Source organism: Hibiscus syriacus, unplaced genomic scaffold (genome assembly GCF_006381635.1).
Source record: "Hibiscus syriacus cultivar Baekdansim isolate YM2019G1 unplaced genomic scaffold, ASM638163v2 tig00002840_pilon, whole genome shotgun sequence".
NCBI classification, from domain to species: domain Eukaryota; kingdom Viridiplantae; phylum Streptophyta; class Magnoliopsida; order Malvales; family Malvaceae; genus Hibiscus; species Hibiscus syriacus.
The window spans coordinates 7,818,439-7,833,175 of NW_024061947.1; the positions used below are offsets into that span (position 1 = coordinate 7,818,439).

Sequence of the window (14,737 nt, forward strand, 5' to 3'; positions counted from 1 at the left end):
CTGGCTGAAGAACATTATCGATCATGTTCTTACAGTACCGATACCCCTAAATGCCCTACTTGTGCTTGAAATTAACACTCAAACTCACCTAAATTTATATTGAGGTTCCCAATCATTAGTAGTGTTTTATGTGAGATTATGAGATAAATAAGGCTTTGAAACATGTTATAACACTAAAACATTGAATCTACCATGAAAATCCTCAATATGTTTTAAACTCAACTCTTAAGCTAGAATGCATTTCTAATGACCCAAAAGGGTATGAAGAAGAAGAGAATGTTTTACCTTGCTTTCTTGACTGCTAGAAACATCCTCCAATCACCCGAGAGACAATTTTATTTTCCCCTTGCCCTTGTGCTCTCTCCCATTTCTTTCACTAATCAAAGGTAAGAAAAGAATTACTACTCAACCAAGTAAGTATTTGGATTGAAGTTAAAAAAACTTCCTATAACTTGAATCCACTAAAAACAAGCTAGAATCCATTGATTCTCTAAACCTTCCTAAAACCCATTTTGAAAGTTAAGCCTAAAACTTGAGATATAGGACTTAAATTGAAGCACTTTGGTTGAAGATAAACATTCTAACCTTATCTAAACTCAACTAAGCTTGAAATGCATAAAGCTTTGACCATTGTTTCACTTGGGAGAGGAAGAAGAAAATAGGAAATATTAAGAGAAGAGGAAAAGTGTTTGGCGAGTATTAAGGGAAGTAGTTCACGTAAAATCATAAAAAAAATAAGGAGTTTTCAATTCTAGATTTGAAAATGGGTTAATTACTTTGGTCATCTTCCTTTTTATCTCTTAAAAATCATCCCAACATTCTATCAATTGAGCCCAACCTAAGCCCACTTCCGATTTAACTAGGTCCAAACTATTCTAATAGGTCTTTTGGACTCTATTATAAGTCTCAAGTCAACTCAAACTACTAACTCATGATTTGGTATGTACAACTGAGAATTAAATGAATTATTAAAAAATTAAAATTACCCAATCAATTTTATCATTAATGACTAATAAAACCTAATAACGAATAAAATATTAATGATTTAACTGATAACAGCCTCATATTTTAATTATTAAATAGATAATTTACTTATTTTGTAATAAAAAAATTAAGTCCTACTAGGGTATACCACAAGTCTAGAGGGCTAACAATGATCTCATAGGTCACTCGCGAATGTTTTGATTATATAAACTTGAGGGAAAGGTTATCCCAATTCCCTAGGATCAAGGCATGCCACAACTTAAATATTAGCGTCAAATAAAATTAAGTGGTAAAATCATGTATTAAAATCTAATCATATCCATTTGAGAGTCAAATCAGATAGTTGAGAAGAAAAAAGAATTTAGCATAGTTCTCAGAATAAACAACCCCCAAAGCAAAATCTAAAAGACCTTACCATAGTGTTATTTCTCCCGGAATTTCTATGCATAAACAACTTTAACAACACTAATGGAAACCCAGAATCGCCTAAAAGCCATTGTTTCATTATTAACACTACCAGACAGCCGTGAAATGCACGATAGAAATGGAACCCCAGATGCAATTATGTTACATAATGCCGAATTCTGTACTGACAAATAGGGTGTTCAAATAACCGAACTAATTCGGTTAACCGATCGAACTGAATTAGTTTGATTAATTCGGTTCGGTTACCGAATTAGTTCGGTCGGTTAACGGTTAATTTTTTTTAAAATTCGGATAACGGTTAATTCGGTTCGAATTCGGTTAATTAACCGAATTAACCGAAATTAAATTTTAAATATTAAATATATTATATAACATATAGACTCAGCCCAAACCATTTAAAACCCAATTAATAATTAAGATCCAATAACTTTTAAACCTAAATCAATATAATTAATTAAAAAAAATATAAATTTTTTTATAATTATATTATTTAAATTAATTGTAAACTATTTTTTTAATTAAAATATTAAATATAAATACATTTAGCCTAAGCCCAAACAATTTAAAACTCAATTAATAATTTAAGATCCAATAACTTTTAAATCTAAATCAATATTAATTAATTAAAAAATTTATCTGAAATTTTTATTTTATAATTATATTATTTAAATTAATTATAAACTTTTTTTGAATTAAAAACATTTAATTTTTATATAAATTAGAAATTTTTTATAAAAAATTCGGTTAATTCGAAAATTAACCGAATTAACCGAAATTAATTCGGTTCGGTTAATATGTTTGAAAAAAAATTCGGTTCGGTTAACGGTTAAAGAAAAAAAAAGTTCGGTTAATTCGGTTAAGGGTAGTTCGGTTCGGTCGGCCATCGTTTTAACCGAATGAACACCCTACTGACAAATGATAACACTAAAGAAGATACATGCAGCATGTTTATGACACGGATTATGCCTAAATGGGACACTGACTGAACATGGATCCATGGTTAAATTTCTCTAAGCTGGTCAGTTAAAGAATTTACTAAACCCTTGAAGCCTACACAGAGTCAACCAGTCATCTAGAAACTTCTACACGTGAAGGCTCAAGTTTTCCATCAACACTTTTATGATCCTGTTCGGCGGCAGCACCAACGCTACGCTCTTTTAAACCAGAACAATCGGTGCCGCCATTTACTGCTTCAGTCGATGTTGAATGTCATTTGCAGGCTGATCAACGTTGTCAACATTCCATTCCCAACAACTCTGGTTCCCATAACCCCATTGAACCCACCTGCTGCTGCACCACGAGATCAACCCCGCTGTTCATAAGCAGGATAGACGGATGGACTGCCGTAAGGCAGCGGGTAAACTCTAGGTCCTAGCATTACAGGGGCATATAAAGGGCCTCTAGGAGTAGCTGGAGTGACACCATAACCAACCCTACTGTAGCCATAGGGTACCCATAGCCATAAACACCTGTACCATATAAATAATCCCCAACTGGATTATGCGCAGGAGGAGGAGCATAGCCAGGAAACATTCCATATCCAGAACCATTCGAAGTGAACTCAACAGCCTGAAAACCATCATAAGGAGACCCCCTTACAGCACCAGGCTTCATGTTTTGATTACTGTAACGACCATTACTTCCCTCTTTCGGAACTGCACGCTTGACTTCCACGAGCCTATTATTCAACTCATGGAAATTCTTCTGCATTGCGTTCTCCACAGACTCCTTGAGTCAAAAGTAACAAACCCAAATCCCCTTGGCGGTTAGTCAAACTGTCATGCATCACAACAAGTCTGTTATCCTACCGAAACTTTCGAAAGAATTCCTAAATTCTTCTCAGTTAGAGTAGCAGATAAACCCCCTACAAAAAGTTTCTTAGTCCTAAAGTACTGTCAGCAGCATCATTACCATTCATACAGAACCCACTTTTCTGTTGTTGATTTGAATAGTGCTGCTGCTGTTGTTGGTTCTGAAGTGATCGTTTCGGGGTATCGCTTTTTTCACTTCTACCTAGAAAACCCATTCATAAATCATACGCATTAAACAACCTAAAATCCTGCAAGCTATCATTTCCACAAACAAATTTAAAATCTAAAACTTCATTCTAAGTACAATTCATCAATGTCTAACAGCGAGAAAACAGAGTATAAAATGAAGGAGAGATTCAAGAGAGCTTGGAACTGACCGTTCTCCCTAGGATAACATGGGTGTCTTGAAGAGCTTTATCAGCTGAGGAAGATTCAGAGAACATAACAAAGGCGAATCCACGAGGCTTTGGTGTTCCTGTCTTTAGCTACAATGAGCTCAATACGGTACCGATTTGCCGAAATGATCCATGAGAATAGCTTCACTTGTCTCCCGAGATATCCTCCCACAAACAGTTTGCCTTACAAACAGACACCCGTTTGACCGGACTTAAATAATATATTTATTATTATTATTATAATTACTTATTATTATTATTATATTATTAATACTATTAATATTATTTTTGCAGACTCCACTACCCCACTATTATCTCAACTACCACTACCCACCTACTCCACTACCACATGCATCAGGAGCAAATGGCATGGATTTGGAGTGTTTGAAATTAGCTTTAAATAAGAGGGGACTTTTTTGAATTAGGGGGAGGGAAATTCCTCTCCTCTGCTCTCAATTCTCGCCATTTCAAGAGTATGGGGGGAATATCTTCACATAACACATTCTCAAATTTCACCCAACTGGCAGCCTTTCCTTTCCTTTCTTTTGAGAGATAACTTCAAAGATTTCCAGAAACTAAAAGTTGAATTCCTTTGTATTTCCACAATTTTCTCACCATGATCTCCTTGCACAAAAGCTATTTTCTGAACAACACCGGCATTCTGGGTCGTGAAATAGCAGCGTTTTGTTTGGGAACAACCACCCATTGAAAGAAAAAAAAATGATCTCGATTCCACTGTTTCCGGCGAAGACCCTGGGCTCTCCTACGACTCACACCACCACTCTTTCAATTCCCATTTTAACTTCAAAATCAATTTGATTTTGGTTTGCGTCTTTTGACTCGTTTCTTTTCCATTTGTGTATAGAGATGATCGATGATGGGGGCCGAGGTGAGCGAATCCGAGAGCTCTTGTGGTTTTTTCCTGTCATCGTCTTGAGCGAGGTGTTGTATACCTGTGACAACGAGCTGTTTCCTCGTCGCGATGCCAACAACAGAACCAAGGCTTTGAAATAAACTCGTCGCCATCATCGATCTTGATGGTCGTGCTCTCGGCGTTTCACTCCCGATTCTCGCCAAGAAGATCACGACGTTTCGACCGGAAAACAACGCCTTCTTCCTAATCAAAGCATTCGTTGCCGGTGTAATTCTCGCCACCGCCTTTGTCCATATACTCCACGACGGATACGAGTCCTTGTCCAGCCCTCGCTTCAGCGAAAAGCCTTGGAGTGTTTTCCCTTTCCTGCTTCTCACCATGGTCTCGGCCATAGCACGATGATGATCGACACGTTCGCGACGAGTTGCTACAAGAAGTCGCATTTCAACAAGGCTTTGCCGGTGAATGGAGGAGAGGAGGTGAACGGGAAGATTGCTTCAATGAAGGCGATTTCCATCATTCTTCGACGAGAAACCACCAAAGCTCTATACAACAAAAATGGCCAAAAATGTCCACATAGAGAATTTGTGTGTATATACATGTCTGAGAAAATGTGATGAGATGAAACAAATGCCCAAAAGGCAGTGAATGGAGATTCTAGTTTTTTTCTGAGCAGTAGCTTTCATGGTATGTCGTGTGCTTGCTCAGGTGAACAATTAAGTTCAAAATGCATCGCGGTCGCCGGAATCATTGGCGACCAGAGATTTCTCAGCCAGTGGACTTTCGTCTCGAACCGAGACTAGGAATCGAAACACGTTGAAGAGGTGGATGGTAGCTTCCTGGACCGAGCTGATTTCCAAACAGAGAAATGGTGGAGCATATGGCAGTCGGTCTTCAGCTACACCAAGGTTTGCAGATACTTATCCTGTTTTAAGTATCGGTTTTTGTGAACTAATTATTTAATTGATGTTTTCTGTGTTGGGCCTCTCGGTTTAGTGCACCATGTCTAAATGAACATGAAAACTTCCTTGAGAAAATGCATGCGTGAAAGCATGCACATCAATTGAAGAGATTTGTCTGTTAATGGTATCTAGTAACCATGGCTTTTGGAGTAGTTTATATTAATTTATATGTTTTTGCTGTTGTGTATCCGCCAATATATATATAATTTGACTGTGTAAAATACCAAGTAAAATATATGAACATTAGATGCTCATGTCTGCTACTCAAATGCGGAACTTATATATAATTTACCGTGTGATGCTTATTTTGGTTTTTTAAAGAATTTCAACAAAATTAAAGGTAAGTAATTTGAATCGGGTTTTTAATTTTAATTTAAGTTTCCAATTTCGCAATTAAAGACAATCAACAAATTAATTGGTACCGAAAGGACGGTTCAAGGGTGCTAAAGGACGGTTCAAGGGTGCTAATCCTTCCTTGGACGTAATCGACTCCCGAACCCGACACGTTTCTGGTACAACGCAGATCAGGTAAGATGGTGTCCGACCCACCTAAATTCGTTTTTAAAGTGGTCGGTGGCGACTCCAACCCAATTATTTCAAGTCGAAGCCCAATTCCGGGGCCCAAACCGAAAGGCGGTTGCGACACCTTGGCGACTCCGCTGGGGAACGAACCCAGAGTCTCGCCGAAATTAATTTTCGGTTGTCTTTTTATGCGAAAATGGTAAATTTAAATTAATTTATTTATTCGATTCCAGTATTTACCTTTGATTATTTTTCAAATAAATAGTGTACTAACATTTTTTTATGATTTCAGAGATTTTTGAAAAGTTTCTATCTCAAGCTCTATATCGAGCTCCAAACCCTTTAAGTGGGGGTGAAAGCGACGCATTCGTGTGAATTTATTCACCGCATATGCCTAGCAAGTAGCCTTCGGGATTCATATACCTTGTGTCTTCGTGTGAATTTATTCACCGTGCGGGCATAAGGGAATGTTTCCTCTCGAGTTTAACTAGTCCACACAAGCATGTGATGGGTTTAGGACTAAGGGTCTGGCAAGCCCAAGGGGGCACAGCAAGGAGAACTCGAGTACCATTTTAGAACCTAAACCGGGAGAGTGCAGGGAATTAGAGCCCACCCCAAAACCTCATTCCAAACCCTAGGCTGTTTTATTTCCTACTTTATTTTCTGCTCAAAACATGCGAACTAGACAAATATGCGGTTAGGATTTGTTGAAATTAGCATGCGGGATAGAGATCATGTCCGAGTAGGAATTAAAGCATGTGGGGTAGATATCATGTGGGGTTAGGATTTTTTCATTTTTATTATTGTTTTGATTTACCTCACTAACTCTTTTTATTTTTTGTTTTTTTTATTCTGTTTTCATCATTCGCATCATTTAAAACGAGGTGTTGATCCACCAAAAATGTGTTTGTTAAACATGAATAATCAACCATTAATGGACCAAAAGGTGTTGTAATACAAGAGATGAAAATGCAGAGGGCAGTCACAAGGCGACTATGTGTCACCTTCAATCCAGAGGACGTGGTGCCCGCAATTGAAGAGTATCATCATTACTGCATTATAAGGACTCAATAAATCGGGTCTACATCAAGCACAATGAAAGTCCATCTTTGAAGAACTGACTGGCGAAGTTGCAGGGCAAGATGAAGACCACTGATCTTAGGATTCACTTCAAAGACGACAATGGCAAAACGATAACTGAAATTGAAGACCATACTGACGAATTCAAGAGAAACAGACAAATGGACTTCACATAGTTCCTATCAATTAAGGGCTCCAATGACGTATTCGTTGGGAACAGACTCAACAAAAGATAAACGTCAGAGGTGCAGTCCTTCGAGATTTTTTTAGGGCAAACAACTCATCATTTGCACGGTTCATCCAGAGAAGCCAGAGCGGTTCGACAGGTTATCAGCTGGTGGCGGATGAAGGCGGAAGACTAGTCAACATGTCAGAAGCTGTCAGAATATTTTTGTCTCTTAAAAGATAAAATACTTTTGTCCCAATAAGGATATTTCTAATAACATGCACATTTTTGGATCAATGCCTCGAATATTTCATGCATCATGCATTCAGACATATTGTGCGTTTTGTTATTTTTCTTTACATTCACATTAACTATTCACATATTTCATCAAAAATGAGAACATTCGATCCTATGACCTACCAAAGAGCTCTACAAATAATTTTGACACTCACATAGTGTCACCATATCCGGTGGAACCCACGAGCCCCCATACCCCAAGTGGTATGATGAGAATGCGCATTGTGAATATCACGGCGGAGTCCCAAGGCACACAATTGAGAACTGTTACGCATTCAAAAGGGTCATACAAAGATGCGTAACCAGAACTGGATCGACTCAACAACTTGGGGCATCCAAGTGAGGGAGATCATTTCATCATTGAGGCATTCTGTTTGAACTTTTTTTTTCCACTTTTTCAAGTTTTGTAAGAACGTGAACTGTGTTTTTTTTCTACTTTTTCAAGTTTTGTAAGAACGTTTGAATAAATTTATGTTACTTTAATGATGACGAGCAATGAATCATTTGTAAACTTGCATTCTTGAATATCATTTGAATTAAGAAACTCTGTGAATGGTTCAAAGCTTCGGATCTTTGACAAATAAACATGTTTTAAACAAGGACCTTGACCCTACTCAGAATATACCCTCAAATACCGTACCCTGCTCTTACAATTAACCAATACAACCTTTTCTTTTCATGAGGTGCGGACAACACGGGGCATCATTTGCATATGACAATTACTATGTTTTTATTTAAGACGTTCAATGACGATGAGAATCTTTACAAATGAAAGAGTCGGGTAGGTGAATCCGGTTTAGGTCAATTGCTTGAAAATGAACTCTAAAGATGAAATTTTTGACTTTCAACAACACCTAGACTATAACAGGTTCTTCTTAACAATCTTAAGAAATTAAATCTGTAAGCTGAGCTATTCCACTAAGGCAATTGGTTATAGAGGAAACTCGAAAGCCCTGGCTTTATGAATAGATGTCATTCAAACCATGACATTGCTCGGACACTTGGCAATTCGGTGTTTGCTCCACTGCTTTTGTCAGGCCGAAGACTTTGTGATGAGATGAACCCTTCAGTTAACTTGATAAAAATGATTATAATGATAAGTTGTCCCTCTAAAGCAATTGGTTAAGCGCCCCGGCTTTATGGATTCAGCTAGCCAGATAACGGCAAATTAAATCGAATTTATCTAAGCATGAAGTTTCGGTAAAATTGACTAAGGGAGTTAAGGAACACCTGTTATAGTCGACTACACACGAGCACTCAAGAATTTCATTTTTAGACCGATATTTTTCGCACTGCCTTTGTTGGAGGAGCCTACAAAGCTTGAACAAATGGAAGATTTCAGAGGACCGAAATAAAATGTCTAGTAATTGGTCATTCTAGTTGCGTCATTATGTCCGCACCCAAATGAAATGCCAAAGCATATTTCGATATTTTAAAAAAAATGACATTTTGGGTTACCAAAACCTTAGAAAGGAGGCTTACTTAAAGCCAACTCATCCATTTGAACATTTGTCGAAGATTTGTAACTCTGAAAGCATTAAAAGAGCTCTTGATTCCTTTGATATTTTTTGAACTCGCATTTACAATTTGATTCAATTGCGAACAATATTTTACAACATTTTTATCATGTCTCTCTCCTTAAAACAAGAAAAAGGAGAAAAACATTTTCAAGCAGAACAGTCTCAGATATGAAAGGTCTGTAAAGCCAAAGCTCAGGAAGCAAATGGGGCACGATCCATTCCAAGGACCTGATTGACAGACAAAGCACGAGACTCCATCCAGAAGATAACACATAATTCATTCATATTGCATGCATCTTAAACATACTTAGGTGCATCACATTCATCATTTTAGCATACACGTTTTTGCAGCTTTTAGAGTCAAGTTTTGACTTTAGGTTGAAGGATACTCGATTCTCTAGCGCCTTCAAAGAAGGATGGTGGTTGATTAACTCGGCAGTAAAAAGCTACACCTCAACCGACTTGACATCTTAGAACCAATTTCAGATAGGTTCGAGAACCAGTTCAAAACAATCCAGTTCGACACAAACTCAACCATGAGCAGTATGTTTCTAGTTAACACCTTCAAGCCAGGTTTCAATTTCACAACGAAAGGGCCATCCGTGATTTCAACTCCACGACGGAGGATATCGTGCCACTCGAGACAACACAAGTTCAACTTCACGACGAAGGGACCGCTGGTTGTCAACAAACAACTTCTCAATTTCAGAGCCAATTTCAACTTCACAACGAAGGATATTGGACTCCAGACAACGCAAGTTCAACTTCACGACGAAGGGACCGCTGGTTGTCAACAAACAACTTCTCAATTTCAGAGCCAATTTCAACTTCACAGCGAAGGATATTGGACTCCAGACGACGTATGTTCAACTTCACGACGAAGGGACCGCTGGTTGTCAACAAACAATTTCCCAATATCAGAGCCAATTTCAACTTCACAACGAAGGATATTGGACTCCAGACAACGTATGTTCAACTTCACAACGAAGGGACCGCTGGTTGTCAACAAACAATTTCCCAATTTCAGAGTCAATTTCAACTTCACAACGAAGGATATTGGACTCCAGACAACGCAAGTTCAACTTCACGACGAAGGGACCGCTGGTTGTCAACAAACAACTTCTTAATTTCAGAGCCAATTTCAACTTCACAGCGAAGGATATTGGACTCCAGACGACGTATGTTCAACTTCACGACGAAGGGACCGCTGGTTGTCAACAAACAATTTCCCAATATCAAAGCCAATTTCAACTTCACAACGAAGGATATTGGACTCCAGACAACGTATGTTCAACTTCACAACGAAGGGACCGCTGGTTGTCAACAAACAATTTCCCAATTTCAGAGTCAATTTCAACTTCACAACGAAGGATATTGGACTCCAGACAACGCAAGTTCAACTTCACGACGAAGGGACCGCTGGTTGTCAACAAACAACTTCTAATTTCAGAGCCAATTTCAACTTCACAGCGAAGGATATTGGACTCCAGACAACGTATGTTCAACTTCACGACGAAGGGACCGCTGGTTGTCAAACAATTTCCCAATATCAGAGCCAATTTCAACTTCACAACGAAGGATATTGGACTCCAGACAACGTATGTTCAACTTCACAACGAAGGGACCGCTGGTTGTCAACAAACAATTTCCCAATATCAGAGCCAATTTCAACTTCACAATGAAGGATATTGGACTCTAGACAACGCAAGTTCAACTTCACGACGAAGGGACCGCTGGTTGTCAACAAACAACTTCTCAATTTCAGAGCCAATTTCAACTTCACAGCAAAGGATATTGGACTCCAGACAACGCAAGTTCAACTTCACGACGAAGGGACCGCTGGTTGTCAATAAACAATTTCCCAATTTCAGAGTCAATTTCAACTTCATAGCAAAGGATATTGGACTCAAGACAACGCAAGTTCAACTTCACGACGAAGGGACCGCTGGTTGTCAATAAACAACTTTCAACTTCACGACGAAGGATATCCAACTCGAGAAGGCTATCTGCCAAAGACCCCCGAGTTCGATTACGCTCAGCTCTAAGGCACATCATTTGCAGCATAACTTAAGTCGAGAAGGGTTATCTTCTAACCAAAGATCTTTGAGTTCGACTACGCTCAGCTCCGAGGCACATCATTTGCAGCATAGCTTAAGTTGAGAAGGGCTATCTGCCAACCAAAGACCTGATGAGTTCGATTTCATTCAGCTCGATGACAGCGATAAATTGCTTTCTGGAAGAATTTTCAAGCCGAAATCTTTAAACCGAGAAGAAGACAAAGGCCCAATTCCAGGAAGCTCAATCACATTTGAGAACACCAGACAAAAACTGGTTGTCTTTTTCGTCTTTGCCCTATTCTTGCTAACACAAGAATGTGCAAAGAGGGGCAGCTGTAGACACCCGTTTTTGACCGGACTTAATAATATATTATATTATTATTATTATTATATTACTTATTATTATTATATTTATAACTATTATATTATTTTTGCAGACTCCACTACCCCACTATTATCTCAACTACACACCTACCCACCTACTCCACTACCACATGCATCAGGGAGCAAATGGCATGGATTTGGAGTGTTTGAAATTAGCTTTAAATAAGAGGGGACTTTTTTGAATTAGGGGGAGGGAAATTCCTCTCCTCTGCTCTTAATTCTCGCCATTTCAAGAGTATGGGGGGAATATCTTCACATAACACATTCTCAAATTTCCACCCAACTGGCAGCCTTTCCTTTCCTTTCTTTTGAGAGACAACTTCAAAGATTTCCCAGAAACTAAAAGTTGAATTCCTTTTGTCTTTCCACAATTTCTCTCACCATGATCTCCTTGCACAAAAGCTATTTTCTGAACAACACCGGCATTTCTGGGTCGTGAAATAGCAGCGTTTTGTTTGGGAACAACCACCCATTGAAAGAAACAAAATGATCTCGATTCCACTGTTTCCGGCGAAGACCCTGGGCTCTCCTACGACTCACACCACCACTCTTTCAATTCCCATTTTAACTTCAAAATCAATTTGATTTTGGTTTGCGTCTTTTGACTCGTTTCTTTTCCATTTGTGTATAGAGATGATCGATGGTGGGGGCCGAGGTGAGCGAATCCGAGAGCTCTTGTGGGTTTTTTCCTGTCATCGTCTTGAGCGAGGTGTTGTATACCTGTGACAACGAGATGTTTCCTCGTCGCGATGCCAACAACAGAACCAAGGCTTTGAAATATAAACTCGTCGCCATCGCATCGATCTTGATGGTCGGTGCTCTCGGCGTTTCACTCCCGATTCTCGCCAAGAAGATCACGACGTTTCGACCGGAAAACAACGCCTTCTTCCTAATCAAAGCATTCGTTGCCGGTGTATTCTCGCCACCGCCTTTGTCCATATACTCCATGACGGATACGAGTCCTTGTCCAGCCCTCGCTTCAGCGAAAAGCCTTGGAGTGTTTTCCCTTTCTCCTGCTTTCTCACCATGGTCTCGGCCATAGCCACGATGATGATCGACACGTTCGCGACGAGTTGCTACAAGAAGTCGCATTTCAACAAGGCTTTGCCGTGAATGGAGGAGAGGAGGTGAACGGGAAGATTGCTTCAATGAAGGCGATTTCCATCATTCTTCGACGAGAAACCACCAAAGCTCTATAACAACAAAAATGGCCAAAATGTCCACACAGAGAATTTGTGTGTATATACATGTCTGAGAAAATGTGATGAGATGAAACAAATGCCCAAAAGGCAGTGAATGGAGATTCTAGTTTTTTTCTGAGCAGTAGCTTTCATGGTATGTCGTGTGCTTGCTCAGTGAACAATTTAAGTTCAAAGATGCATCGCGGTCGCCGGAATCATTGGCGACCAGAGATTTCTCAGCCAGTGGACTTTCGTCTCGAACCGGAGACTGGGAATCGAAACACGTTGAAGAGGTGGATGGTAGCTTCCTGGACCGAGCATTGATTTCCAAACAGAGAAATGGTGGAGCATATGGCAGTCGGTCTTCAGCTACACCAAGGTTTGCAGATACTTATCCTGTTTTAAGTATCGGTTTTTGTGAACTAATTATTTAATTGATGTTTTCTGTGTTGGGCCTCTCGGTTTAGTGCACCATGTCTAAATGAACATGAAAACTTCCTTGAGAAAATGCATGCGTGAAAGCATGCACATCAATTGAAGAGATTTGTCTGTTAATGGTATCTAGTAACCATGGCTTTTGGAGTAGTTTTCTATTAATTTATATGTTTTTGCTGTTGTGTATCCCGCCAATATATATATATAATTTGACTGTGTAAAATACCAAGTAAAATATATGAACATTAGATGCTCATGTCTGCTACTCAAAATGCGGAACTTATATATAATTTTACCGTGTGATGCTTATTTTTTGGTTTTTTAAAAGAATTTCAACAAAATTAAAGGTAAGTAATTTGAATCGGGTTTTTAATTTTAATTTAAGTTTCCAATTTTCGCAATTAAAGACAATCAACAAATTAATTGGTACCGAAAGGACGGTTCAAGGGTGCTAATCCTTCCTTGACCGTAATCGACTCCCGAACCCGACACGTTTCTGGTACAACGCAGATCAGGTAAGATGGTGTCCGACCCACCTAAATTCGTTTTAAAGTGGTCGGTGGCGACTCCAACCCAATTATTTCAAGTCGAAGCCCAATTCCGGGGCCCAAACCGAAAGGCGGTTGCGACACCTTTATCAGACTCCATGCTAAGCGAAAGCCCTAGTCCCCAAATCCCTAGATACTGAAACAAATAACGAATGATAAAATTTCCCGAATGCAACAGAGCACGAATTACATTACTTTTTCGCAAATGAAAAACCCTTATTGCAGTGGCATCATTTGAAATCCTAACCCTAAACCACGAGAAATAGAAATGTACCACGGAAAATAAAGAGAGTGGAAACCCTAGAACTCCCAAATACAGCAGAGGCCCGAAATTCCCAATTGGATAAGGACCCCAGAATAATAAATAGGTAAAAAAAAAACTAAAAAGCAGCAGCATAAGCTTGTATGTGACGAGTACTGAAACAGGTGAAAAGGCATGGAATTTTGTTACGAAGAAGAAAGGGTTAAAATGAGGGTGGGAATTATTTACAATTTTTGGGCTTACAAATTGGGCCTCATTAAGGCACTGAATCGCTGGCTTATTAGGAATTGTACAATTAAATTTCTTTTGGGTAAAGTACACAAAGTGGCCACTAAACTATATTGGAATGATCTTTTTGGTAACTAAATGTTTAAAAGACACAACACTATTATTAAAATTATCTAATTATTATAAAATGATCAGTCCATCTTATAAAATAGTGATAAATTTTTGGGTAAAGTACACAAATGGAACTCGACTATAGGGTACTATTTTATTAAGTCTATCGATTATTAAAAGTTATAAAATAATTCTCCAATTATAGAATGTTACTTTGTTATGTCCCTCGATTATTAACAATTACAAAATGATTATTGACTATTTGTTATGTTTCAAACTCGTCTTTTTCTGTTGGTTTCCATATACAGCAAATTAAACTCTATACTAAGAATGGTAAATCCAGAAATGACAGTGTTAGAGGGAATGTTACTGGCAAAGGAATGTTGGTTGCCCCCAACAATTTTTGGGAGCTCTCTCGAATTGGCTTAATTTCGAGATTCGTGTAGTATGATATGTTTTAGAGAGTTCGGATAACATTAGTGATTTGCTCACTA

The 14,737-nt window shown here is 38.7% G+C and overlaps 1 long non-coding RNA gene and 1 pseudogene across 1 annotated transcript; both read right to left on the bottom strand.

Moving 5' to 3' along the window:
• Window positions 1-2,283: 2,283 nt before the first annotated feature.
• LOC120152342 lies at window positions 2,284-4,933 on the bottom strand (annotated as a pseudogene).
• On the bottom strand, window positions 3,769-14,062 carry LOC120153648. Its single transcript, XR_005518810.1, has 3 exons — window positions 13,917-14,062; window positions 13,727-13,778; window positions 3,769-3,799 (listed from the first exon to the last, which is right to left on the bottom strand). It is a non-coding gene; the product is annotated as an uncharacterized LOC120153648 (long non-coding RNA).
• Between the last annotated feature and the right edge of the window lie 675 nt (window positions 14,063-14,737).